General features: G+C 43.5%; 1 protein-coding gene and 1 pseudogene across 1 annotated transcript in view; one reads left to right on the top strand and one right to left on the bottom strand.

Moving 5' to 3' along the window:
• Window positions 1-25346, bottom strand: part of PRLR (prolactin receptor) — a 156415-nt gene that overhangs the window by 110931 nt on the left and 20138 nt on the right. The gene's annotated exons all lie outside the window — the stretch shown is intronic.
• LOC102750156 (TIMELESS-interacting protein-like) lies at window positions 15133-16505 on the top strand (annotated as a pseudogene).

Genomic DNA, 25346 nt, shown 5'->3' on the forward strand with positions numbered 1-25346 from the left:
TTAAATTTTATTTATTTATTTGAGAGAGAGCGAGAGAGAGAGTGAGAGAGAGCATGAGCAGGGAGGAGGGGCAGAGGGAGAGGGAGAATCAGGCTCCCCGCTGAGCAGGGAAGCCCTGCATGGGGCTTGATCCTAGGACCCCAGGATCATGACCTGAGCCGAAGGCAGACGCTTAACCGACTGAGCCACCCAGGCGCCCCTCCACTATCTTCTTCTGCCAACTCATTCCCTCAGGGCATAAGAGTTTTCAAAATATTTGTTCTACTTGCAAGCAGGCAACCCACTAAAACCTGAATCTATTCTTACAGAAAAAGTCACTTTTGAGTGGCTCAGTCTAGATGTCAAATGACCATCTCCACCAATGGTATGAATTCTCTCTCATCAGAAGATGGGCCTCTTTCTTGTGCCTTTACCTGTAAGACTGTTGCTCTTTTAGGTTCCTGGGAAGATGTAAAAGAATTCCTGATAATGGTTGGCTGATTAAAATGATATCCCTCAGAAGAGTATTTGCCTTTAATTGAGGCACCCTTTAACTTTTAAGATTATAAAACAGTGAGAACTCGGTGAACTAGAATGAATTAGACGTGGGCATGGGGACCCCTGCAGCACATGGGTGCCCACCTATTGTGTTTACTGATAAGGTCAACTCTGCCTGCGCCCTACCTCCTTCCCTTTCTCACAGGGCGTGGTTGTACTTGGCCAAAGCAGGGGCACACTGAGGCTGCAGTGGAGTTCTAAGCACTTTGCACGTATTTAGTCAACCTTCCAAATAATGTAGTATCCATGAGGCATCTAAGAGGTAAGTCACCTGACTTCCTCTTCACAGTTTACCCTAGTGTTACATGTATCACAAATGCTAAACAAATGTGGGGTTACTATCAGTTTAGAGTGATGAGATTTTGGCACGATTCAGGCCAAGGTCCACCTCTGTATTATAGCAATAAAGGAAAGTTTTATTTTGCAAAGAAAAATTTAGGGAACTATTTGAAGGACATTAGAGAAACATCTATTATAGGGCACTCTGAAGCATCCCAGGATTTCAGATTTCCTTGGGCAGGAAGCAAACTGACCTAGGAGACATTAGTCTTGCTCTCTTGACATGGGCTATCCATTAATTACAGAAGCCTCATCCATACAGTGAGAAGGAACAAAATGAATTCCCACCTTTCTTCCAACCTAAATTCCAAAATGTGTTCATTTCACGGTGGGTGTACATAGGCAATGAGTCAAATTCTCCTGACAGTTTATCATCATTTAGAGTTCTTTGGTACAATGAACGATGTTCTCTCTAAATAATCCCCAAGTCAGACCAGATGACCCCAGTTCCTTCTAAGGAAATGTGATTTTTATTCCCTCCCAAACACCTGTTTGGTTGAGATGTCAAATTGGGAAGTCCACTTTCCTAGGAAAACCTTCCAAGTGAGTTCCCTGAGGTTTCAGGCTGGGTTGTGTTCTGGCTGAAATTAGAGACCTGATATTTGTCTGTCTCTCTGTCCTGCGCGCCCTGACAAGGAATCCAATGGGGGCAAAGTCCTCATGGAAATGTGCTTCGCGAAAATGCTCGAGCCTTGCAACAAGACCGAATCCGCGCTCACTATGAATTTGTTTGGTTGTTAATAATTAACTCTGGGGCTCCTCACAGGAGCAGTGACACTGGTGGAATTTATACATACACGCTGCTGGGAACGAAAGATGGAGGCTTATCAAGGAGCGAGAGCAGCTGTCTTCTGTTCCGACCACATGTCTGTTGGTCTAAGAGTAGCCCGTTGATTCCTTGTCGTGAGAGGCTGGTGGGGGAGGAGGAAAGTTGGGATGATATTTGGCTGCATCTGTTTCTGTTCAAAATACTGGCAGCAGGAGAAAGTTTTCCCAGGCACATTAGTGCCTTATATTTCTACAGGGCTGTGCTGGTGTCTTGAGCATCAAACTTGGCCTTGCAGCTCTTCCACGGCGCGACACTGTCACGCTGGCTGGGCTGCCCAGCATCCACGCTGGAATGTAACCTGGACTCGAGTTGTAGAGGGTGTGTGTCTTTTTCACTCCAAGGAGCCCTTACCCCCTACACCTCGTATCCTCCACAGGGGATTGTGAGACGGCCCGGGTGTGGCAGCTGCCCCAGCAAATGACCGCAAACTGAGCGGCTCAAACCCCAGACATCTGTTGGCCCCCAGTTCTGGAGGCTAGCTTTCACGAGGGGAATGTTCATGCGAAGGTGACTGGACGTGGTGGTGACTGTAAAACAAAGGCATTACAGTTGCCAGCAGCACCAAGATGATGAGACGAATGAGTGAGTTTCCTGCAAGCCCTTTGCTCCGGCTCGCCTTCCCCTCCGACAGGACGCCTAAGGTGGACAGGTGTGGACAAAGGCTTCCGAGGATATCATTTCCAGCCAATTTTATTGTAACAGCCTCCGATGTGTTCTCTGTGTCTAATGTCTTGTCCCCTCTAAACTGTTCTCCACATTTCAGTCAGGCTTTCCTCCTGAAGTATGAATCTGCTTCCACTCCTCTCCGGTCCACCGTCCTCCCACGCAAAGACCTCAGGGTCCCTCCTGAGCCGGCTCTGCCTTCTCTGGTCTCACTCTCCCTGGGTCGCACACTCAGGCTTCCAGCCACTTTAATCCCAATGACCTCCCTGCTTGCTCGGCGCCTTTGCCCCTGCATTGGCTCCTGCGGGGAACATGCTATCCAGTGCCCTCCTCTTCTCAACCTTACCTTCAAGACTCCGTTCAGGTGTCAAGTCCTTATGATTCTTGCCAGATCAGCCTAGACGGGCTCCCAGCTTCCTCACACAGAACCACTGCCACGGCGTCTTTCAGGACCACAGACTTCATCACACTCGTTATTACCGTTATGGGTCCAGGCGTCTGTGTCACTCACAAGCTTCTTGGGGACAAGGACTATAGATCAGGTATCTTCGTGTTCAAGGCTCACCCTGTTATATAACTGGTGCTCAGTCAGCATTTGCTGAGAGACTACATGAGTAAGTGAGTGACCTATAATTTTGTTAAACAGTAAGCACGGGGCTCTGGGCTCTGTCATAAATGTTTGTTTTTTAATGGCCCTGGGAATTCAGGGCTCCTTGCAAAAGAGCCGGTGCCCGCCTCTGCATGCCATTCTCAGCTCTGTGACCTCCTCTCTTCCCCATCTCCCAATTTCCGGAGGACTCTGAGCCCCGTGCTTAGGTTTTATCTTGGTTATGGGTGGAGATTTAAATGGGCTCCAATGTCTGTGGCTAACAAACAGGATGGTTGGGAAGGAAGGGCATAGTCCAAGACGGAAGGAGCTAAGTCTAAAGAGTGTTCTGCAAAGCCAGGGAAGAAGAGCAGGAATGGGAGGAGAGAAGAGGAAGACTGTGTCGTAGCAATGCATATTCCCAGGGCAGAGTAACCGAGGCTCACACCGTCTCTTCACCACTATTGCCAAATGGTGGACTGTACCCTGGATTTCCACAGGCAGGCCCTCCACGTGAAGACAAAAGCAAATGAGCAAGAAATTAAGATGAAAATTCTGTGCTGGAAAGCACCAAAATAGCAGATGCCCCAAGAAAACAGATTTCGGTGAGGCACAGACACTATCTTCCTCATAGACATTTTGGATATGGAAAACTTTGTCGCAGTTCTGGGGTTGGGGTCTGCAGGTGCAAGCAATGCCCCGGACACCAGCCAGGTGCAGCAGAAGGGGCCAGATGCCGTTGCATTGGGAGAGGCCCGCTCTCCCCAAGACTGACCCTCCGCTGCGATTTGAGCTTGACTCTCCTCTGCCTGTGTTTCTGGTTACGTGGAGATGTCTGGGCTACTTTTGCTGCCCCTCTAGGGACATACAGAACCAACACTGGGCCATCCACCTCACAGACATGTCCTCCTTCTTCAAAGATTGCCATTTTGGTGTTAAGGTGGGAAGGCAGCCGTTCCTCACTCCACCTAATGTTTCTACCTCTGCCCTCTGTCTAATGAACTGTCCACACTAACTCTGCCTCCTCTAGTTATGTAACAGTGGGGACAAGGAGTCAATGTGTGTCTCCGGAGGAGCCCCACTGTTCAGGACAGCCTTTGGGCCAAGTAGCTACTGCATTCTTTTTCGTAGATAAGAACTTCTCAAGAGCTCCCCACTGGTTGTGGTCACTGTGTAAGACACAGGAGCACCCACATGGGTAGAATAGGAAGAGATCCCAAGCCAAATACCCTCAGCGTCTTCCTGGGCTCATATGCCCTTTTCATTACACCGAGAGAAAGTGATATGCGTACCACGGAACACCAATGTCATGCCCTAGGAGAGGACCAGATTTTAAGCAATGACTTTGCACCCACACACCAGGTCTGAGTGATAATGCTCTTTTGCCCAGGGGGCGCCACTGAGCTAGTGATTTGTGACTGGCGCATTTCTATTTGTCCTGCAATTTTTGACCCGACTTACCAGCTCCCCTGGAGAGCAACCCCTCATATCAAGTTGCACTCCCCTGGCCGGGCTCCAACCATTCCCACCCATGGACGGTAACTATTGTGGCAGACTTTCCTCCCGCATGGGAGCATCTTTGCCAAGAAGGCATGGCTCATCTTGCTCTCAGAGCTATTTCTTACCACCTGAATCACCCTGCTTGTTCTCTCTGTTCTACAGAAGTTGTGTGGGCTAATTCTACTGCCATGTGATTCGGTTGAAAGAATGAGTGCACAGAGAGCTGGATTCCAATCCTATGACGAGAATGCTTTTTTTACCTGGTATATTAGGTTGGCCTGTTATCTCCCTTGGTTCTCCTGCCTCCCTATAGTTGGCTGTGCTTATGTCCACAGAACATCTCACAAGGCAGGTGAAGATGGTGGCGAGAGAGACGCATTCCCAGGGCAGAAGGCGAACGTCCCAGGCAACCTTTGCCCTACCCCGTGGCACAGAGGGGCTCAGCCAAGCAGGCAGCTGAGACCTGCCTGAGATGACAGGCCAGCCTCAGGAGCTTCAGGCCTTCTGGTGATTGGGCAAACTTGCTCTTTAAAAAGATTCTGGAAGTTTAGATGGCTCAACAATTATTTACTGGATGTCTGCCATGTGTTGGGCTCTCAGGATGAGGCTGGCATGGTTCCTGCCCTTATGAAGTTTCTATAAAACTTCTTGTCTATAAAAGCAGGGAAGGCCTGGTGGGAGTCAGTGAGGCACTGGTCTCTCCCACTGAATACCGGTCTCAGGAACCTTGCCTTAGGCTGGTTCAGGCCTCTGCACTCAAAATTTGTTATTCCACTTCTCCAAACCTTTTGCTTCTTTCTTCTTCTTCTTTTTTTAAATATTTTATTTATTTATTTGACAGAGAGAGAGCACAAGCAGGGGGAGCAGCAGGCAGAGGGGGAGGGAGAAGCAGGCTCCCCGCTGAGCAAGGAGCCTGATGTGGGGCTTGATCTCAGGACCCTGGGATCATGACCTGAGCCGAAGGCAGACGCTTAACCGACTGAGCCACCCAGGTGCCCCCCTTTTGCTTCTTTCACATCTTGCAGCCCTTGCTACATTCTCTTCATTCACTCTTTTCATTGCTTCTGCCATTGTTTTTTTAAATATTTTATTTATTTATTTGAGAGAGAGAGTGCATGCATGCGGGAGAGCAAAAGAGCATAAGCCAGGGGCGGCCAGCGGGCGGGGTGGTGGTGGTGGGGGGGAGGGGCAGAGGGAGAGGGAGAAGCAGACTCCCCATTGAGCAGGGAGCCTGATGCAGGTCTCGATCCCAGGACCTTGGGATCATGACCTGAGCTGAAGGCAGATGCTTAACCACCTGAGCCACCCAGGTGCCCTTTGCTTCTGCCTTTTAACTCACTGAAAAGTCTGCTTGAATGGATAAACAAACTGTGGCACATCCATACAATGGGATATTACTCAGCATTGAAAAGAAATGACCTATCAAGCCCTGAAAAGATGTGGAGGAAACTTAAATGCATATTTGCTAAGTGAAAGAAGGCGATCTGAAAAGGCTACATTCTATATGATTCTGGTTATATGACATCGTGGAAAAGGCAAAATATAGACAGTAGAAAGATCAGTGGCTGCCAAGGGTTTGGGAGAAAGGAGGATTGGGGGAGCTGGGATTTTAGGACAGTGAAACACTGTAATGGTGGATACCTGACATTAGGCATTGGTCAAAACCCACAGAACTGTACAACACAAAGAGTGAACCCTAATGTAAACTACAGACTTGAGTTAATACTAATGTATCCATACTGGTTCATCATTGTAATAAATGTAGCACACTAATGCAAGATGTTAATAATAGAAGAATTTGTGGGTAGGGAAGACTGGGAGACCCTGGAACCCTCTGTATTTTCTTTGCAATTTTTCTGTAAACTTAAGGCTGTTCTAAAAAATGACAGCTGTCAAAAGAAACAAAACAAAACACCTCAGCCCAATCACCCCAACTTGAACCTGGTATCCATGGGCTCTAGTGGTTCTACACAGTTCACTGGCTGGCCTCTCTCTGTCTCTCTGCCTTCCCGCCAAATCTGGAGATGTTTCCAACTCCACATCAAGGCAATGTATCCTTGACTCCAGCATCTTTTAGTCCCTTACCCTCCCACCCCAGTTTGCCCCTTCCTGCTCCCGTACGACAGACTGGTCTGTCATGTGATCATGCCAGTATATTATCATGCTGGCCTTTCCACTGGCTGTCCACACTTTCCTCCTGGAAAACTTGGGTTCTACAGTGGGCCTTCATGTTGGTCTTCATGTTAACACAGAGTGTCCTTGCCCATTTCGTATCAAAACACAGACCTTTCCCTAAGACCTTTGTACAACCATTGATATCCTAGTCATACTCCCTGCCCCCTGCCCATTCCCAATCCCAGAAGAGAAAGATGGATGGAAAAAAAGGATCAAAATTGACAAAGAAAGGTGAAAGTCACCAAGGTTCACCTGTGACATTCCTGCTGTCTGTCACCTCACTCACACTCCTGGCTGGAGCCTGCCACATCTTTGTTACGAGTCTTAGAGACAAGTGATCTGAGATGACATCCTCCCCTACATTTCCTACACAGACAAGGAGAATGTTGGGACTCTAACCAGTCATCCTTTTACAACCTGGGAAAAGGTACAACCCACTGTTAATAATTTATCTACATATTAAAGTACAGAGGATTGTAATCATTGTTTAGTTACGGGGATAGGGCAGGCAAGAAAACCCGTTGCTGAAAAACATGAGGGCACACTTTGTTCCAGCTTGTTCCAAGTGTCAGAGCATGGGGTCAGGGGAAGGTTTGCTCACCTGTGTCTATGGGTTTGGCTGGGGAGAAGACCTTTGTCTTTAACAGTCTCTAAGCAAAAAGTGAAGTTGATTTTGAAGGAAAAATACTAATCCTCAAGTTCCCAGAAAAAGCAGCCCATCGACACCTGTGAAATACAGGTACTGAAAAAGACCAAGAGAATGGTTCATCTGATACCATATTCAACAGTCCTAAACTGAGTCTGCATGCCATGGAAGGGCAAGCTGAGAAGTCTGAATTCAATCCTGTAGGCAGGGAAGAGCCACTAAGCTCTTGGGGAGGTGCCAAGAGTATTGCAGGATAAAAGGAAAGGAAATGAAGAGAGGAAATTAAATAGAAAAAAGGCAATAAGAGTGAGAGAACAGTCCTACTTTCTTAAGGTTCTCACTCACATGCTGTCTGCCTGCTCAGAAACGGGACACACACATGGAGAAAGGGGGCTCATATAGGGGCAAGCACATTTTGGGTTACTTAAAGCTAGCTGAAACTCTTGAAAGAATTCTCCAAAGCCTGACTCCCCTGAGGAGAAGCACCTCCTTGCACCCTTGCTCTTCATAACTTATCACTTCCTCCCACCAGGACAAGCCAGCAAGGGGGGAAGTCCCCCACAGTAGAAGCTAGTTGGGGCCAAGGGACATCTGCCCCAAGCATAGAATCCTCACTGGCCATGAGGGTCCACCCTAGAGTCAACTCCCCAGGTTTTGCAGTAGTACCGTCTGTCATCCACCTTGTAGCTCTAGAACCCTGGCGCCTAGTAGGTGATCAATAAAGGCTAGGTGAATAAATGGCCGTATAAAATTGGAGCCACAGCTTCAGGATAATCTCTTTCGAACTGATTGTGCCAACATTTTTCTTCTGGAACATCCTAGCCCCTCCTCCTCTGTTTGCATTAAGGATTATGAGGCTGAGGAAGGCTGGGTGTGGAAGTGGCGCTATGAAAGCCAGAGTTTTCTCTTCTACTGCCTCCCCCAGCCTGAGAAGATGCTCAGGGCATAGTAAACACATAGATGCTCGATGTGTTCCGACTGCCCACGGCTCTGGCCACCAAAGGAAACCACTGCAGTGGCAGTTAGGAGAAGAGAAGTCCTCTTGTTCCTTTGAGGAGGTTGGCAATGACTCCCCTAGCTGGAGTTTCTTATGAAATCACATTCTGAAATGTGACAGTGGTCTGGTCTTGGCGCGAAGGTGAAGGAGTCTTTCATGGCAGAGAGTAATACTATCTGCCAGGGGGTTAGAAGGACTGTGAATAAAGGGCAGAGGGTAGGCTGGGACCTCCATGAGCAAAAGCAGAACAAACCTCAGCTAGCAGGGTTTGTCTCCTCAAGAAAACTGCTTCTGTCGAAATGACGTTCCTCACACCCCGAGCTAAGGCATGAGGACTGCTGCACAGGAAGGGCAGGGAGGGGCACAGAGCTCCTGCCCGGGAGCCTAGGCAGCAGCCCAAAGCCACTGGCAAAGACCCTCCAGTGTGTTTGCAAATGGACTGAGTGGAGACCAGTCAAGACCTCTCCAAGGGAATGGGTCTCGGGGGGCAAGGATGTGCTGGTCCTTGGGCACCACTTTCCTCTGACCCCCAACTTTTTCTTATCCAAGGTAAATCATTTTGCCAAGAGCTTTAGTCATGAGGAGAAATAAGTCACACATGGGAAAGGAAGAGGGTGAGGCCAGCTCTCCCTGTGTGCTTCGCTCTAGGACCTGGAGGGATTCACAGACTCAGTGGAAGTGTTTAAAGTTACAATCATTTTTTGCTTTTCTCTTTTCTGTCTTTGAACACCACTTAACCAGAGGGCCAACCCCTCCCCCTCTGGCTGCTTCCCCAACCGCTGGGCTTCCCTGTGGGCTGGTTCCTTCCTGGCTCAGATCTGGGACTGAAGATGGGGTTAGAGCCCAGGTGAAGGAGTAAGCTCTCCTTGAGTTTGTATCCCTGTCTCCCCTGCTCAGCTCAGCTTCCTTCTACCCCTCCCGACCAGCACGACTGCCAGTCCTCTCATTCCAGCCATTCAGTCCTGAGGCAGGAGAGAAGGACCCACAGGGTGTAAATGTGGATGGTGGCTGGAGGTAGACCAGTGTGCTAACCTGGCATCATCCCTGAGAGAGCACTCTGGGGCTGGGCTGAGACCCACCCCCTTCAGGAAGCCTCTGTCACCAGTAAGTGCTGCTCTGAGCACTCATCCTTGCTCAATTTGTGGACTGGAGCAAAGCTACTAGAAGCCAAGGCTCAGGGCTTCCTTACCGTTTGAGTTTGCCAACTTGGATCTGCCTCAGCCCCTGGGGATGCTCCTTGGGCATGCAACAGCATGAGCATGAGTACGAGACTGGCAGGCGGAGGAGCCCCGCCCTGAGAGTGGTGCAGCAGTCCCGGGTGTTGCACTGGACAGGCACACGGGACCGTTTCTCTAGCCAGCCCTTCAATTCCTCTAACAACATCTTGTCCCCTCCCCCCTCGGGTCCCCCAGTGACCCAGCAGTTTTCTGGGTAGCCCAGAGCCACTTCAGGAATTTGTCAATGATGCTGACAAATTGTATACTCCTGAAGCAATCTCAGGGCCCCTCTGAGAGCAGGAGGGTTGAGAAAACCTTGTCCTGGAGAAGGATTCCCTTTTCCTTCTCACACCTGCCGAAGTACCCAAACAGACCACTTTATTATTTATGCCCTGACTCTATGGAGCCCCTGTGGGCTTCCCTGGCATCAGACAAAAGGTGTGTCTCTGCGGGATGCTTACAGAAGTCTCTCTATTTTACAGAACAGACCTTTCTCAAAGACAAGGCGGGAATTCCTGACTCTAATTTCCTTGCCCCTATTGAGTAACTGGCCATTTAATCTTAATTTATGTTATTCCTTTTTTTTTTTTTTTAAGATTTATTTATTTAGAGAAAGTGCGGTGGAGAGGGGCTGAAGGAGAGGGAGACAGAATCTTAAGCAGATTCCGCACTGAGCTTGGAACCGGACACGGGGCTCGATCCCATGACCCGAGACCACAACCTGAGGCGAAACCAAGAGTCGACTGCTTAACCCACTGCACCACTCAGGTGCCCTGATTTATTTCATTCTTTGTTATTTGTGGTTAAGGCAGGGACAACAGTTCTCTAAACAGGAAAATATGCTGGCTGTCGAAAGAAATATTTTTTTGGTTTCCTGCTTTGCTTTTATTACTAAATTCCACCACTTGGGTCTCTGTTCTCTCCTTCTTCCCCACCTCTTCTTTACCACTAAAAAGCATGTAACACCTACCTGGTTTAGGTTCTAAAATCAGTCACTGAGACTGTGTTTACCACAGGTCTGATAGTGCTGTCCTAAGCGAGCTCGGGCAGACACTCACTACGGGTAACCCGTTAGTCCAATAAGTCACTGAAGCCAAGAAGCCTGAAACTTTCCCTGCAGCCAGCTGATCTGTCCCTGCCTTGAACTCTTTGATCCTTAACAACCACCATCACCACCACAATGACAACAGCGAAGTTCAAACGAGCTAATTATGTGTCCTCTGCCTGTGATGTTAGCTGGCTGTCCCTGACAGGCTGGATTTCTGGTTCTCCAGAGCTGGCCACAGAGAAAGCAGTCAGTCCCTTGGCAGGAAGCTCCAGTGTCAGAGGGAACGGGGCTTCTTTTCTGCTGAAGCAGGAAAAACAAGGGAAAATGAGTAGAAATGCCGCTGTAAGCCCCCTAACCTCACCAAAAGGTGACAGAGGCTCAAACAGTTCACAAGACAATTGGGTTTTTCTTAAACATAAAGAGATGCTATAGGAGAAAAGCAGGATCAGCCAAGAGACAGAATTCAGGGTGGAGTCCCTTACTCCCCATCTCCGTCTTCCCCTCCACCCCTAGCCAGGCTGTGTAATTTGTGGACATTTTCAGATTAAGATCTCCCAGATGTGAAAATGGTTACATCTGTGAAGCAGATAACATATCTGGTTGAAAATGTTTTCTTTTTTTTTAAGAATTTGGATTTTTTTAAAAAAGATATTATTTATTTATTTGACACAGAGAGAGAGACAGCGAGAGAGGGAACACAAGCAGGGGGAGTGGGAGAGGGAGAAGCAGGCTTCCCGCGGAGCAGAGAGCCCGATGCGGGGCTCGATCCCAGGACACTGGGATCATGACCTGAGCCGAAGGCAGACGCTTAACGACTGAGCCACCCAGGTGCCCCGAAAATGTTATTTTCTGAAAGGAAGGGTTGTGATCTACTTTGCGGTTCTATATGACTAGTAGTAAAAATTTCCACCAATTTCCTGTGATTCACGTAATGATAGAAAGGTTTTTAAGGCATCATTCTTCCAGCTATAAGTTTACCTTAAAGGGAATGAAATTTAGGAAACTTCTAAAATATTTTCTAAAAACTTTCCTTCAAAACTTAAAAATTGAAAAAAAACCAAGTTGTCCAAAATATATTCTCCCCCTTTACATTTTGTCCTTTATAGTTCTTTAAATAAAATCTGGTTATTACAGGAGCAATACAGTAACCACATAACTTATCTTGCTATTCCCAAATAAGGTGATTGTAGACCTGTGAAGGAGACTGAAAACTAGTATTTGGCATACATCAATTCCCACTACATTTTGTAGCTTCCTCAATCCCCATAAATTCCAGATTTGTACTCCAAGGCAACAAAATTTCCAAAAATAGTCTATCTGTCATCACAACTAAATAGAAACCCAGGACTGAATGAATAGAAGAAAAACAAAGGCTTTGATAAAGTCTCCCGTCCACCCCCCCAAAAAAAAAGTAGAGATGGAGGGCAGTGGTCCTAGCCCAGATCCAACCCAAAGTGTGGGTGTGAGTTTCAGAAAACGCAGTTTCTTTCCTGCCAGCATGGTCCTCTAAGCCCTGAGTGGTTCTGATGACTGGCAGGAAGGAGGGCTGCCCCGGAGGAGGGGTGGGAAACTGGAAACTTGGCTAGTTGTTGAAATGACAGGGGATGGATGACACGACAGGAAGACCAGTACAAAACTTATGAGCTCTAGGAATATTTCTCCCAGAACCTCACCTTCTTCCTTTGAAAATGGGATAAAAATACTTCAGAGGGCAATCGGGATAAATAATATATTAATGCACCTGTCCCATAGGAGGCAACTGGTCAATGGCAACTCTCATGATGGACACAAGAGCAATTCAATTCTGTCTTGGCCTTGGCCACAAGCTGCCCTAGGATCTTTCCTGTGAAAGCCCTACTTGCTCCAGGGTAAGAGAAGGTTGTTAGTCAGTCTCAGAATATAAAAATCCTCCGGGAAGTAACTCCATCTATTTTGTTGACTGACAATGGCTTTTGCCCAGAGGCCAGGAAGAGACTGCTCAAAAATATACTGTTCGGGGGTGCCTGGGTGGCTCAGTTGTTTAAGTGCCTGCTTTTGGCTCAGGTCATGATCCCGGGGTCCTGGGATAGAGTCCTGCATGGGGGGGGGGTCTCTGCTCAGCGTGTAGTCTGCTTCTCTCTCTCACTCTCCCTCTGTGCGCTCTCTCTCAAATAAACAAATAAAATCTTTTTAAAAAAATACACTGTAGAGGGTAGCTTAATCTCACTCAATAAATTTGCATACTACAAGGAAATGGAGATCGTCTTATGGACACATACTTTGAGAATGAAGCTCTTCTTAACCAAGCTGATCTGCAGCTATGGAGGGAAGAGCCCAGACTTTTGGGCAGTGCTATGACGTGTCAGGACACTGGGGTTATAGTCGCAATTCCAACACTAAGAATGATACCTTCTCTTTGTCTGGTGCTCTCCAGCTTCGAGAGACTCTAGGCATGTCTGGCCTGACTGGATCCTCCTCTGAGACATCAGGCCCAATAGTATCAGCCCCATTTTATAAGAAGAAGCAAGCAGTCCACAGAGTCAACAGATTCACTGGAGATCACACAGAGGAAGAGGCAGAGTTAGAACTCAGACTCAGATCATTTATCCTTCTTGCTCAGGACTCTGTTCACAAGGCCCTGCTTTTTTTTTTTTTTCTCCCCTCAAATTTTTGCTTTATGGAACTAGCAAACTGCATGGTTCAATACCTGGGGATGGATTCTGTCTCTACCCACCCGTGTAACTCTGAGCAAGTCACTTACGCTATCTGAAACCCAGTTTCTACCTTCAGTGGGGATGGTGATGGTGGCCCTCAGAAACTATAAAAGCATGGAAGCAATGATGCCCCTGCAGTTATTAGTATGGTATCTAGCACATGGAAAAGGCTAAAAAGCCGATCATTAATTTTACTCTTGTTGTTATTTATCCTTTCAGGCTTTGATTCTTTCCATGAAACTGGGAAGGCAGCCACGAAGGAGAAAAAAGAGGCTTGGATATGGCATGTGTCAGAAGAACTGTGCCCAAGCCCTGGCTTGGCTGCTTCTCAGCTAGGTGGCCATGGGTACGCCACTTGACCATCTTGCTTCACTCTCTTTATCTCTGAAAAATGAGACTGATAATATATACTTCCTGGAGTGTCTATGAGAATGGAATGAAAAATAAATCCCTGGAAGTACTATGCCAAGGCAAGGCGATGTGCAGGAGTGAGCAGAAATCCGTCTACTGGAAACCTTCTCTCCCTCTTGTCCCATGTTTTGACAATGAAGTATGTTGCTGAAGAATCTTCTCTCTCACGAGAGTGGCAAAAAACTTGGATCCACCTTCTCTGATTCAGAGAAACTGCCTTAAACAGAGGTAGAAGTTCAATTGCTAACTCTCCTGGGGCCATCTTCAGAATCCATGAGAGTTACATAAGCATACCAAGCACTGCTTTGGGGCAAGGGGATAAGATGAAAGGGAAGAAGTGATAATTTAGCCGGACAAGAAAAATAAAGGTGGAATTTTCACTAGTTGGCACAGGTCAGCTTTTTGAGGGCATCCCAACAGAGGAAAAGAAAAGCATCTGACACTCATCTGTGCTTGCCCAAGTTAAAAGCTCAGAGAATGACTAATGAGTAGTGCAAATGAATCTTTAGAGAGAATAACAGCGTGTGTTGGCTGGGAACACAGACAAGCCCTGGGGAGTGGGCTTATTTGATTTAGTGTCTACCAAGATGCCTCAGAAACGTTAGCAGTTCTAGGAAGACACTCAGTTCTTAGTGAAACATTTGACTTGGGAAAACATGGCCCAGTGTCTTGCAAAACCATGACCTTATAGAAATATGTAGTTGATCCTTGAGTGAGATTTCTTACACAAAGCCAAAGTGGAAAGGGGTTCAGGGGTGCCTGGGTGGCTCAGTCAGTTGAGCATCTGACTCTTGGTTTCAGCTCAGGTCATGATCTCATGGGTCGTGGAATTGAGCCCGTGTCAGGCTCTGCAAGGGAGTCTGCTTGAAGATTCTCCCCCTCTGCTTTTCTCCCTTCTCTTTCTAAAATAAAATAAATCTTAAAAAACAAAAGAAAAAGGTTGACTCCTTATTTCCAAGTAGAGGACTCCGAATCTTTTTTTGGGCTCTCCAGCAGGGTCTACCCAAACCGTCACCCCTGCCTCTCAACATCACAACAAGAACACAAACCAATTCTCCTTTTAATCTAGCAGTTATCTCTGCTTTACACAGCCTCCCTAAGGCAACAAAAGCTGGGTTCAGTTCTACAAATGCTTCTGAGAAATTTATCATTTGACTCAGACAGGAGCTGATTTATGGAGGGAAGTCTTGTTTAGTCACCCATACACATTTATCTTGCTATTTCTATGTTAATCCTAGGAGCATCACATTACTTGAAATTTGCCCTGTTGTCAGGATGCTTTGACTTGTAGCTGCCTCATCAGATGTAACTTGTGCATAGACTCCTTTTGCTCTGACCTGAGATTGGGAAAGTGCTGACATGGCAACTCAATTTAACATGTGCTTCTTAAATATTAACTATGTGTGAGGAGGGGAAATCTTAGGCCAAGAACGATGCGTTCTAGGGTAACAAAACAAAAGATAAAATCTCTCCACAGAAAGTTATCCAGTGCTGTGACCGCAGAAGTGCACCCGAGAGGAAAAGATGCTGGAGCCACAGGAGAATGGCTTGATTCACCTACCAGATTATGAGCAGATTATGAGAAGATGAAACTTTTCCTCCTTTTCCACCTCCAGCCTCTCCACAGAGAGAAAATGGTGAAGGAGCTGAACCTGATGAAGAGTCAGGGAGAGGAGCACCTGTTCCTATATCTCCAAAGAGAAGAGTTAAACGGAATATACCCAAGCTGGATGCTCAGAGATTAATTTCAGAGAGAGGGCTTCCAGCAGTAAGGCATGTGTTTGATAAGGCAAAATTCAAAGGTAAAGGTCATGAGGCTGAAGACTTGAAAACGCTAATCAGACACATGGAGCATTGGGCACATAGGCTATTCCCTAAACTGCAATTCGAGGATTTTATTGACACAGTTGAATACCTAGGAAGTAAAAAGGAAGTTCAGACCTGTTTAAAACAAATTCGACTTGACCTGCCTATTTTACATGAAAATTTTATTAGCAATAATGATGAAGAAGGAGAAAATCATGGCCACAATGTAACTGCTACCCAATCAGATCCCTTTTTGACAAACTCATTGAAAAGTGAGTATTTTGCTTCTGAGTCAGGTAGAAGCCTAACAGAACAACAACAACAGAGAATTGAGAGAAATAAACAACTGGCCTTGGAAAGAAGGCAGGCAAAGCTACTGAGTAATAGTCAGTCCCTCGGAAATGACTTGTTAATAAATACACCCAGGGCACAGACCACTGAAGAGGTTAATACAGGTGAGGATCAAGAGGAGGAGTCATTAGATGGATTTAACAAAGACATTCTAGACCATCCACATAATGCTGCTGCTGCCAATGCTGTAAATGAGGAGGAGCAATTAAAAATAGAGAACACACAAGCAGGGGGAGTGGGAAGGGGAGAAGCAGGCTGTCAAATAAATAAATAAAGTCTTTTAAAAAAATTAGAGCACACACAACTGGACCAATCTTTTTAAAATGTACAGTAGCAACTTTATGCTTTATCCAGAAATGTTACTGAGGTTGGATAGGCTTCAACTAAGAGAAAATCCATTAACCTGCTATCCTCTAAGTTTTAGATTTGTATGTATTTTGTCTGCTTGGAGTGAAAATCCTTATGTAGTAAGACTTTCACAGATTCCGGTTTAAAATATGGTATTATTTATACTTGTTTCTTATTAACTTTAGTTGAGCCTATTTATTCTCTTTAGTGTTTATTTTTATATAGATATAACTTTATAAAAATGATTAGTAGTTACAAGCAACTTCTGCTGCTAGTGTGCTACTGAATGTCTTGTTTTCACTAAGTTTTGAGACGTAAATATATAATGAGTATTAATGTCCATTTTTTTAAAAAGAAATTAAAATCTTATAAACTAAAAAAAAAAAAAAAAGAAAGTTATCCAGATTTCCTATGGCCTCTCCCTTTAAGTAGTTTTTGTTGTAATTAAAACTGAACAAAAAATCCACACATAAAATAAAGGACTCTATTCAAAGGGCCATTACCAAACAACCATCAGAGGCAGGAGAATGTGGGAAGATCCTGGGCCCCTGTTTTCTCATCTATGCTATAATCACAGAAATACCTCTCATGTTCTACCTTGCAAATATGGTCAGAGGATTAATGAAATGTTGTTAAAGGTATTTGCCATATGCATATACACACAGATACGCAGATCTATGTGTCAATATATAGGTATATAATATATAAATATATAATATAACACACAGATATATAATATCTATACGCTCAACATATATTAAAATTTCAGAGATATAAAAATGAACATGAAGATGACAACGACTTCCAAAAAGTGGACTGAATATCCTTTTCCATATGGAATGGGGTGAGTATGATAAAATGGAATACTAAGGTCTTTGTGCAGGCCAGTGCTTGCAAATTATTTCATAACACTTGAGAGCTGGAGGAACCTTCGGAGGCCGTTCTAGCTCAGCCTCAGACATCATGCTCTTATTCCACCTTAGCACCACTCTCCAACAGTTACTCAATCTCCGCTCAAACACGTCTGGGGAAATGGAGATCACTACTTCGCCTTGTAGTTGCAGTGTATCATAGTGCAGATGGTCTCCAACTTAACCATGGTTTGACTTACGATTTTCCCAATTTAAGGTGGTACTAAAGCAATGCATATTTAGTAGAAATTGTACCTTGAATTTTTATCTTTTCCTGGGCTAGGGATATGTGGTTAGAGCCTTTCTGGTGATGCTGAGCAGGGGCAAAGAGCCATTACGAGAGTGACTAACTAGTACCCTTACAACCTTCTGTCCGTTTTCCCTTTCAGTACAGTATCCAATAAACTACAGGAGACAGTCAACACTTTATTATAAAATAGGCTTTGTGTTAGATGATTTGGACCAACTGGAAGCTCATGGAAGTGTTCTGAGCACGTTTAAGGTAGACTAACCTAAGTTATAATGTTCGGTAGGTTAGGTGTCCTAAATGCATTTTCAACTTACAATATTTTCAACTGACCCCACTGTAAGTCAAGGAAGTTCCATACTAGTTAATTGAAAGCTTTTCTTTATGTTGTTAGATATGTCCTGCTGTAACAGTGTCCATTGTACTGGTTCTATGTTTCAGAGTAACTCTGCCTCCTCCCACATAATGGATCTTTGATGTTAAACTTCCAGCAAATATTGACTTCTAATAAGGTATTGAAGGCTATAGATATTCAAAACACAGTAGGTGACTTTTAAAACCATGATATTTGAATCATATTGTGGAGTATATTTAACATTCAAGCTTCCAAGGAAAATGGTATCTTACTCCTTTGGTAAGTACAAAGTCAGAAGACAGCCTTAAGGCCTGTTTGGATGTTATTAATATCATTGCATAAAGAGAAACACTTGAAGGGCCTGTCTGTCCTGCTTTAACTTCAACTTACATTCCAATTTCTTTGCCATTCTCTCCATGAATATTTTTTTGAATGTCTTTTTTAAAAAATTTTATTATGTTATGTTAATCACCATACATTACATCATTAGTTTTTGATGTAGTGTTCCATGATTCATTGTTTGCGTATAACACCCAGTGCTCCATTCAGTACGTGCTCTCTTTAATACCCATCACCAGGCTAACCCATCCCCCCCCTTCCCCTCTAGAACTTTCAGTTTGTTTCTCAGAGTCTCTCATGGTTCGTCTCCCCCTCCGATTTCGCCCCCTTCATTTTTCCCTTCCTGCTACCTTCTTCTTCTTCTTCTTTTTTTTAACATATAATGTATTATTTGTTTCAGAGGTACAGGTCTGTGATTCAACAGTCTTACACAATTCACAGCGCTCACCATAGCACATACCCTCCCCAATGTCTATCACCAAATCTCCATGAATATTTAAACAAAACCAAACAACCAATACTAATCAGGTGCAAAATCCATCTCTCAGATTTGCAGGCTTTAACTTTCAAAGTCTTGGGTGGTGAATACAATTGCAGTATTTGTAGCTTCTCAGAATAGCATCCTTCTAGTACTTCACTGCTCTTAATAGGATGAGGCTGTCCAGTCCCAGATGCCTGGTTTCAAAGAGCCAGGAAAGGGTAAAGAAAAAGATATCTGGAGACATAAGTAGGGAGCATCTTTCATTCCTTCATCCCAAGACCTGTGTTATAGACCATTCATCCTTTCCATTTCAAACATAGCCAGTTATCAGATCTATTCTGGAAGGGAGCCTTTACTTGCCAACATTCACATCCGTAGAACCCACAAATGCATAAAGATCTCTAGATCAAAGGGGGGTATGTGGTACAGTTAAGACTAGAGACTCTGAAGCCAGATTGGCTGGGATCACCTAACTCGTTGTGTGACCCTGGAAGAGTTACTTAACTCTTTATACTTTACTTTCCTCATTTGTTAGATGGAGATAATAATAAGAAAACTCACCGATTGCTTCTGATAGGCAATTTCTGTATTTGCATTCAGTGATATTCAGTCAAATCCAGTGTGGTGGTCATTTGCATTTGGAGGGATGAGTGTAATCCCAAAGAGAAAACCATGCCTATGAATCAAGAGATCTGACTTTGTCTTCTACTAACTGTGACTCCCATGAATCACAGAAGATAGCACTTAGCACAGTATTCAGCTCTTTACAGTCTGACCCAACCTACTTTTCTCACCTACACTTGCTGTCCTTTCCTACTTCTTCCTTGTGTGTTCTGCCCATCAGGCTACTTGCAACTGCTCCAAATCTCAGGAACATGTGACTCACCGTAAGTTTCTGTGTGCTATTTTCTCTATAGAATCTCCTCCTTACTCTCCTCCCCTGCTTGTTCAATAACTGCCCTAAACCTCATCCATGACTCTATTACACCTGCACCAGACTTGTGTGTTTCTTGAGGGTAGACAATGGTCCCCTTTTTATATTGGTGCCTTACATCATATCCAGCACATAATGTGCAAGCAACAGCAGTTGGAAAACGATTGAGAGATTAAATGAATACATTTTAGGTAATTCTCTTAAGAACCATGATCATAATATGACTTGTTTCCACTTTAGAAAAATATGTCAGGGCATCTGTTTGAAAGTAAACTAATAATACAAGACATATTAACTAAAGACATGACATGAATGCAATATAGCCTTAGGTCATTCCTATTCTCCTGTGAGGGCTGGCAATTATTTTATGTGTCTCTGAAAATGTCAGTGGAAATTCCTCCTTTAATGCAATCAAATAGGGGACGTTGTATAATGGCCCTATTTCTGGCCTCGTTCTTAAACATGTTATAAATCCCTGATGGCGTCTTGGTGTCAGCTGTGTCCTTGGTAGATTTTGCTCCCTAGGTGGGAGAGAAGATGATCTGAGCCAACCACACATCTTTCATCTGGCTTTGGAAAGAGCACCAATTACCAGGCTACCTTGTTGACATGTTGCCTCCAATGCTCCCTTGTTTGAGAATAAGCCTTTCAGAAAGACTGGGCTCTCCTTTTCTACAGGCGGTAGAAAACTGAATGGAGTCTAGTGCTATAGAAGTTGGGCTCCTGGCAAAATATAGTTAAAAAAAAATCCTTTAGCTATCTAACATGTGGTTCTGCCAGAGGGGACAGTGGCTGCAGGAGATGCTGTGCTCAGCGGGACATTCTGCTGAGTGTGTAACTAACAAGACCCATTGGATGGAAGAAAATAAAAGATGAACCAAGATTTCTTGAGTTCCTACCATGGCCAGGGTCATTCCGTTGTATCTGAAATCATTACAAGGGGGCAAACAGCATCATGTCATCCCAAAACTTTGGATTCAACATGTTCTGCCCATTTGTGGTCTGAAGTATTGTCTACCACTCATGGCATCAAAGGGAGCAGAAATCTACTACGTGATGGTTCAGTGGCAATTAGTGCAGATCTGATGGGGCTCAGCTTTGCTAAGAACTTGTCAAACATCTGGGTAAAGAGACCAATAATTCATAATGGAGCAGGAAAAGTGTTAGAGGGGCTACCTTACCTCTTGAATATGGTTTCCTAATAACAAAACTCCTTTTTTCATCTAGTGGACAAACATGGGAATTTTGAGTCTTTATCAAAAGCTCAGAATTGCTATGCTAAATATTTTGAGCAGGTAGTTGATCTTTTTCTCCTTGAATCCTTATCTTTGTTTGGTAACCTTGGGGTTACAATCAAGATTGAGAAAGTCAAGACTGATATTTTCTTCTTCTTTTTTTTTTTTGAGGTTCATGAAGAGAACAACCCAGCTCTTATTTTTATTGGTGGTGATAAGAAAAATCAAGGGCAGGGACATATGTGTTTCTTAGAAACAGTATTTTATGGGACAATGTTTTCATGGTCCTTTAGGGAATACATTTCAAAGGCTAATTGTGTGAAACTTTTCTCTCAAAAGAAGATTATAATTTAACTTTGTTGTCTCACTGCTGGATTAGAAAAGAATCCTGTGTATAACATATACTTATGTATGATGATGAAATATTTAATAGCTATGCTTTGAATCTTATGGCTAGGATAGGCCTCTTTCCTGAGGGAGCAGGGTTTGTGATTTTCATTGTATGCAGCAGAAGGTTCCTACAGGATGCCTTGAGAGCTGTACTGAAGCCTCAGTCTGAGTTTCTGTGCTATTTAGTATTATTCTTCAAAACTTGCACCTCACTGATCTTATTACCCCCAGAGAACAATGAAATATAATTCCAGAGTCAAAAACTTTCCTGAGAGACATAAAGAACATACTCCTAAGGGAAAAAATACATATTTGTATGAGTGAAAAGATTTTTATTTTTATTTTTAGATTTTATTATTATTATTATTTTTAAAAGATTTTATTTATTTGTCAGAGAGAAGGAGAGCACACAAGCAGGGGGACCAGCAGGCAGAGGGAGAGGGAGAAGCAGGCTCCCAGCTGAGCAAGGAGCCTGACACAGGACTCGATCCCAGGACCCTGGGATCATGACCTGAGCTGAAGGCAGATGCTTAACCGACTGAGCCACCCGGGGGTCCTAGTTCAGTATCAGCTAGCATCAGTATCACTTAGTTCAGTATGAGCCTAGTAAAAGTCAAAAGACTTTTAAACAATGTGGGTGACTTCCAAATTCCAAAGGCTAGACTCACCAGTCCTGCACATGACAATGGTAGAGGTAAGAAGAAGACCTTGAATTCCCCAATGCAAGAGATCATGTCTTATGTAACTCTATATATCTACTTTCTAGTACAGTTCCTGAGACATCATAGGACCTCAGTAAGCATTCGTTGTCTTGGATTCAGATGCCACTCGGAGATGATAATGCCACATCTTTGGAGACATACTGCCACCATTCTTCCCCAGGATATTTGGTCATCTGTAAAAGGTTTTTTTTTTTTTTTGTTGAGATAGCACTTCAAAATGCTAAAGAATGATAGAGAGTTCATCATGTAAAACAGAGAAGCATGATAGTTGTTCACACAAACTTGGACTTGATTAAATGAGGAAGTTAGCCAAGATTCATGGGGGAAATGTGCAGAATGATAAACACTCCTAAAACTTAAAAGGACTTAAGACATTTATTAGATTTCTGGAAAGGAGTACCTATTTTTGACTACTTATAAAGACATGGGGAGGGGGCGCCTGGGTGGCTCAGTTGTTAAGCGTCTGCCTTCGGCTCAGGTCATGATCCCAGGGTCCTGGGATTGAGCCCCGCATCGGGCTCCCTGCTCCGCAGGAGGCCTGCTTTTCCCTCTCCCACTCCCCCCTGCTTGTGTTCCCTCTCTCGCTGTGTCTCTCTCTGTCAAATAAATAAGTAAAATCTTTAAAAAGAAAAAAAAAAAAAGACATGGGGAGAAGAAAGGAAGAGAAGAAAAGGTCTGGACAATATAAAAAAAACCCAAGACCTACGGTCAGTCTGTAGCCAGAAACTCGGGGGGAAATGTCAGGACTAACATGACCCACGGTACTGGAAGGTGAATCCCAATTACTAACAAACATAGGATTTATTCCTGAAAACAAAACCAAACCTTTGGCTTCACAGAAGATAGGCAGATAGTTCAGTCCCTTCCTGAAAACTGTTCAGCTACCCTTCTGCTGAATGCAACCATCTTGAACCCAGCAGAGCATCCCTTCTATATTCATAGAAAAATCTCAACCTTTAGAAAACAGTGAATTGGGATCTTACAAGAACAGGGAGTGGCACACCAGATCCTGGAACATATATCCAACAAGTAAAAATCCTGGAACATACACCCAACAAGTACAGGGGGGAGGGAGGAAGAGTCCTGGAAGGAAGGCATCTCAAAGAGGACAAATTTTTGTGGTTCCTGTTTTGAGCGTAGGAGAAGAGGCGGTGGGGGAAGAGAAGATCTTATCTCAATACACAAAGCTACACCAGCAGCATTCCTATTAGATGCTGATAATGAACTAGGACATGTCATTCTGCCCTCCAGCTGTGAACCAGAAATCTTATAGCCTGGTACATATTGAGCAGGTCCCAGAACACATTGCACATGCCATGTATTCACAAATATTGGGTCTAAGTGGATTCAGTTTCATTCCTGGATGAGTAAGCATGAAAAACAAATAGCACAGTGGGTAAAGTATATAACAAGGAAACTGAAACTCTCCCAAAGACAATTTTAGGAAGCCGTTTCTCATTCTCAGTTGATGTAGAAAAAAGATACCGTGAAAGTGGACAGGTAGCTGTTATGAGATAAAAGGCTGGGGAAGACAAGGAGGATGGTAGGGAAACCAAAAAATGAACAGTATTAAGAATGGTATTAGTATGTCCACTGAAGGCAGTAAGAGGTAAGACTGACACTACAGGGCACAGAATCAGACACTCCTTAAAATACAGAAGCCCTACATTGTACTTCTTAAAAGGAAGCAATGAGATGAGATGCCAGGTACATGAAGGGGAGCACACAATCAAATTAGGGCTAATTTATACTCATGAAAAAGAGACCGGTGATCACAATGAGATAGTGCTATACACCTACCAAGAGGCCAATAACTATGTACACAGAAACAGATAACCATGTAACTATCCAAGAATGCATTGTAAATATGATTACATTGCTGAATAGATAAAATAATTCACAAAAGAGAAGTAAAAGAATATAAAATATGTAACTGACAGTAACCTGAATAAAAAAAATGTTTAAAAATCTCAAAAAATCTAAAAAATTCATGCAAGAAGTCTCATACATAATATTATTGTATAATTCCATTTATATTATATTCAGAACAAGCAAAACAAATCTAAAGTGATAGAAATCAGATCAGTGGTTGCTTCTGGGAATTGGGATTACCCGGGAAGGGGTATGAGGAAATTCTGTGAAGGGAATGTTCGCTATCTTGGTAGGGATGTGGGTTACTCAGATATATGAGTTTGGCAAAACTGATCGAACTGTACACTTAGGGTCTTTGTACTTCATTGGATGTAAGTTACATCTCTATAAAAAAGCATTCAAATTTTAAGAATGTATTTTTAAAAAGAGAATAAATAAAATGTAACTGAAGAAATATTCAAAATCACAAAAGAAGCTTTGAAAATGGAAAACTTCACAGTACTAATGGAGGGTCTGACTCTGAAAATTGACATGATTCAGCAAGTGCTATGAAAATCAGAAAAAAACCTCACACCTAGATGCATTATTACCCTGTACTTCCTCTCAGAGAGCTCACAATGTGCCATATTACACTGGCCTGGCTTTTGTCTGTCTTTCTCATTAAACTATAAGCTCTGAGAAGGCAAAGCCATCCCTGTCTTGTTCTGTTTTACTCCCAGTATATTGCTTCCCACCTGATACATAACACTCACTGAGCATTGTTGAATAAACAGCTACAAAGGAATCACAAAGGAAAACACGGAGAGCCTTCAAGCCATAAAAATCTGTAAGTGTGTTTACCAAATATACTTTACACAGAATTAAAAGACAGAGACCAAATTGGGTAAAAAAATGTATAGTAAATATTATAGAAAATAGATTAATATCCTTAAAATATAGAGTTCATTTTTTAAAAATTAAGACAATACTGAGAAACAAGTAGAAATCTTGATAATGGACATAATAGGTAATTCATAAAAGAAGACATATGAAGGGTGGTAAATGTATGAAAAAATAATTATGCCTGGTAATCAAAGAAATGAAAATTAATATTATTTTAGACTTATCAAATTGGCAAAATCAGTACATTCCTATCATGGAATGTTAGGACAGCTTCAAAAACATGTTTTCAGAAACACATATAACTGATTATAATGTAACATTAAGTTTTAAAAAGAGGTTTTTAAAAATGAATATATAATACATTTCTAATTTTTTTTTTTAGAAATGAGAGAGGAAAAAATTTGCCATATGTAACAGTAATTTTTTTCTAGGTGGTGGAATATGGGTGATATCAATTTTCTTTATTCCATTCTATAATGCCAGACAAAAGTAATTAAAATTTTAAGCCTATATAAAAATCCATTTTTCTAACCATTCACTGACTCCTCACCTACTCTACAATATGCTGAACTGCAAACATTTATACTCTTATGCAAAATTACTTTATTTCCTTAAAGTACCAAATAAAATCAAACTTTCTTAGACTCCATTGATCTAAAAACAGTACTTCTCGTGGGGCAAATTTGATTGGCATCTGCTTCCTCATTATACTATAAGCTCTACATGGGAAGAGACCATTCTGCTAACTATTATTTCCCTAGCACTTGGCATAGTGTCTAAGTGGTTTGATATATTTGTATCATGAATTTTGCAGAGTTACTCCCAACGATGA

The sequence above is a fragment of the Leptonychotes weddellii genome, chromosome 7, assembly GCF_054177405.1.
Source record: "Leptonychotes weddellii isolate Sample4059 chromosome 7, ASM5417740v2, whole genome shotgun sequence".
NCBI classification, from domain to species: domain Eukaryota; kingdom Metazoa; phylum Chordata; class Mammalia; order Carnivora; family Phocidae; genus Leptonychotes; species Leptonychotes weddellii.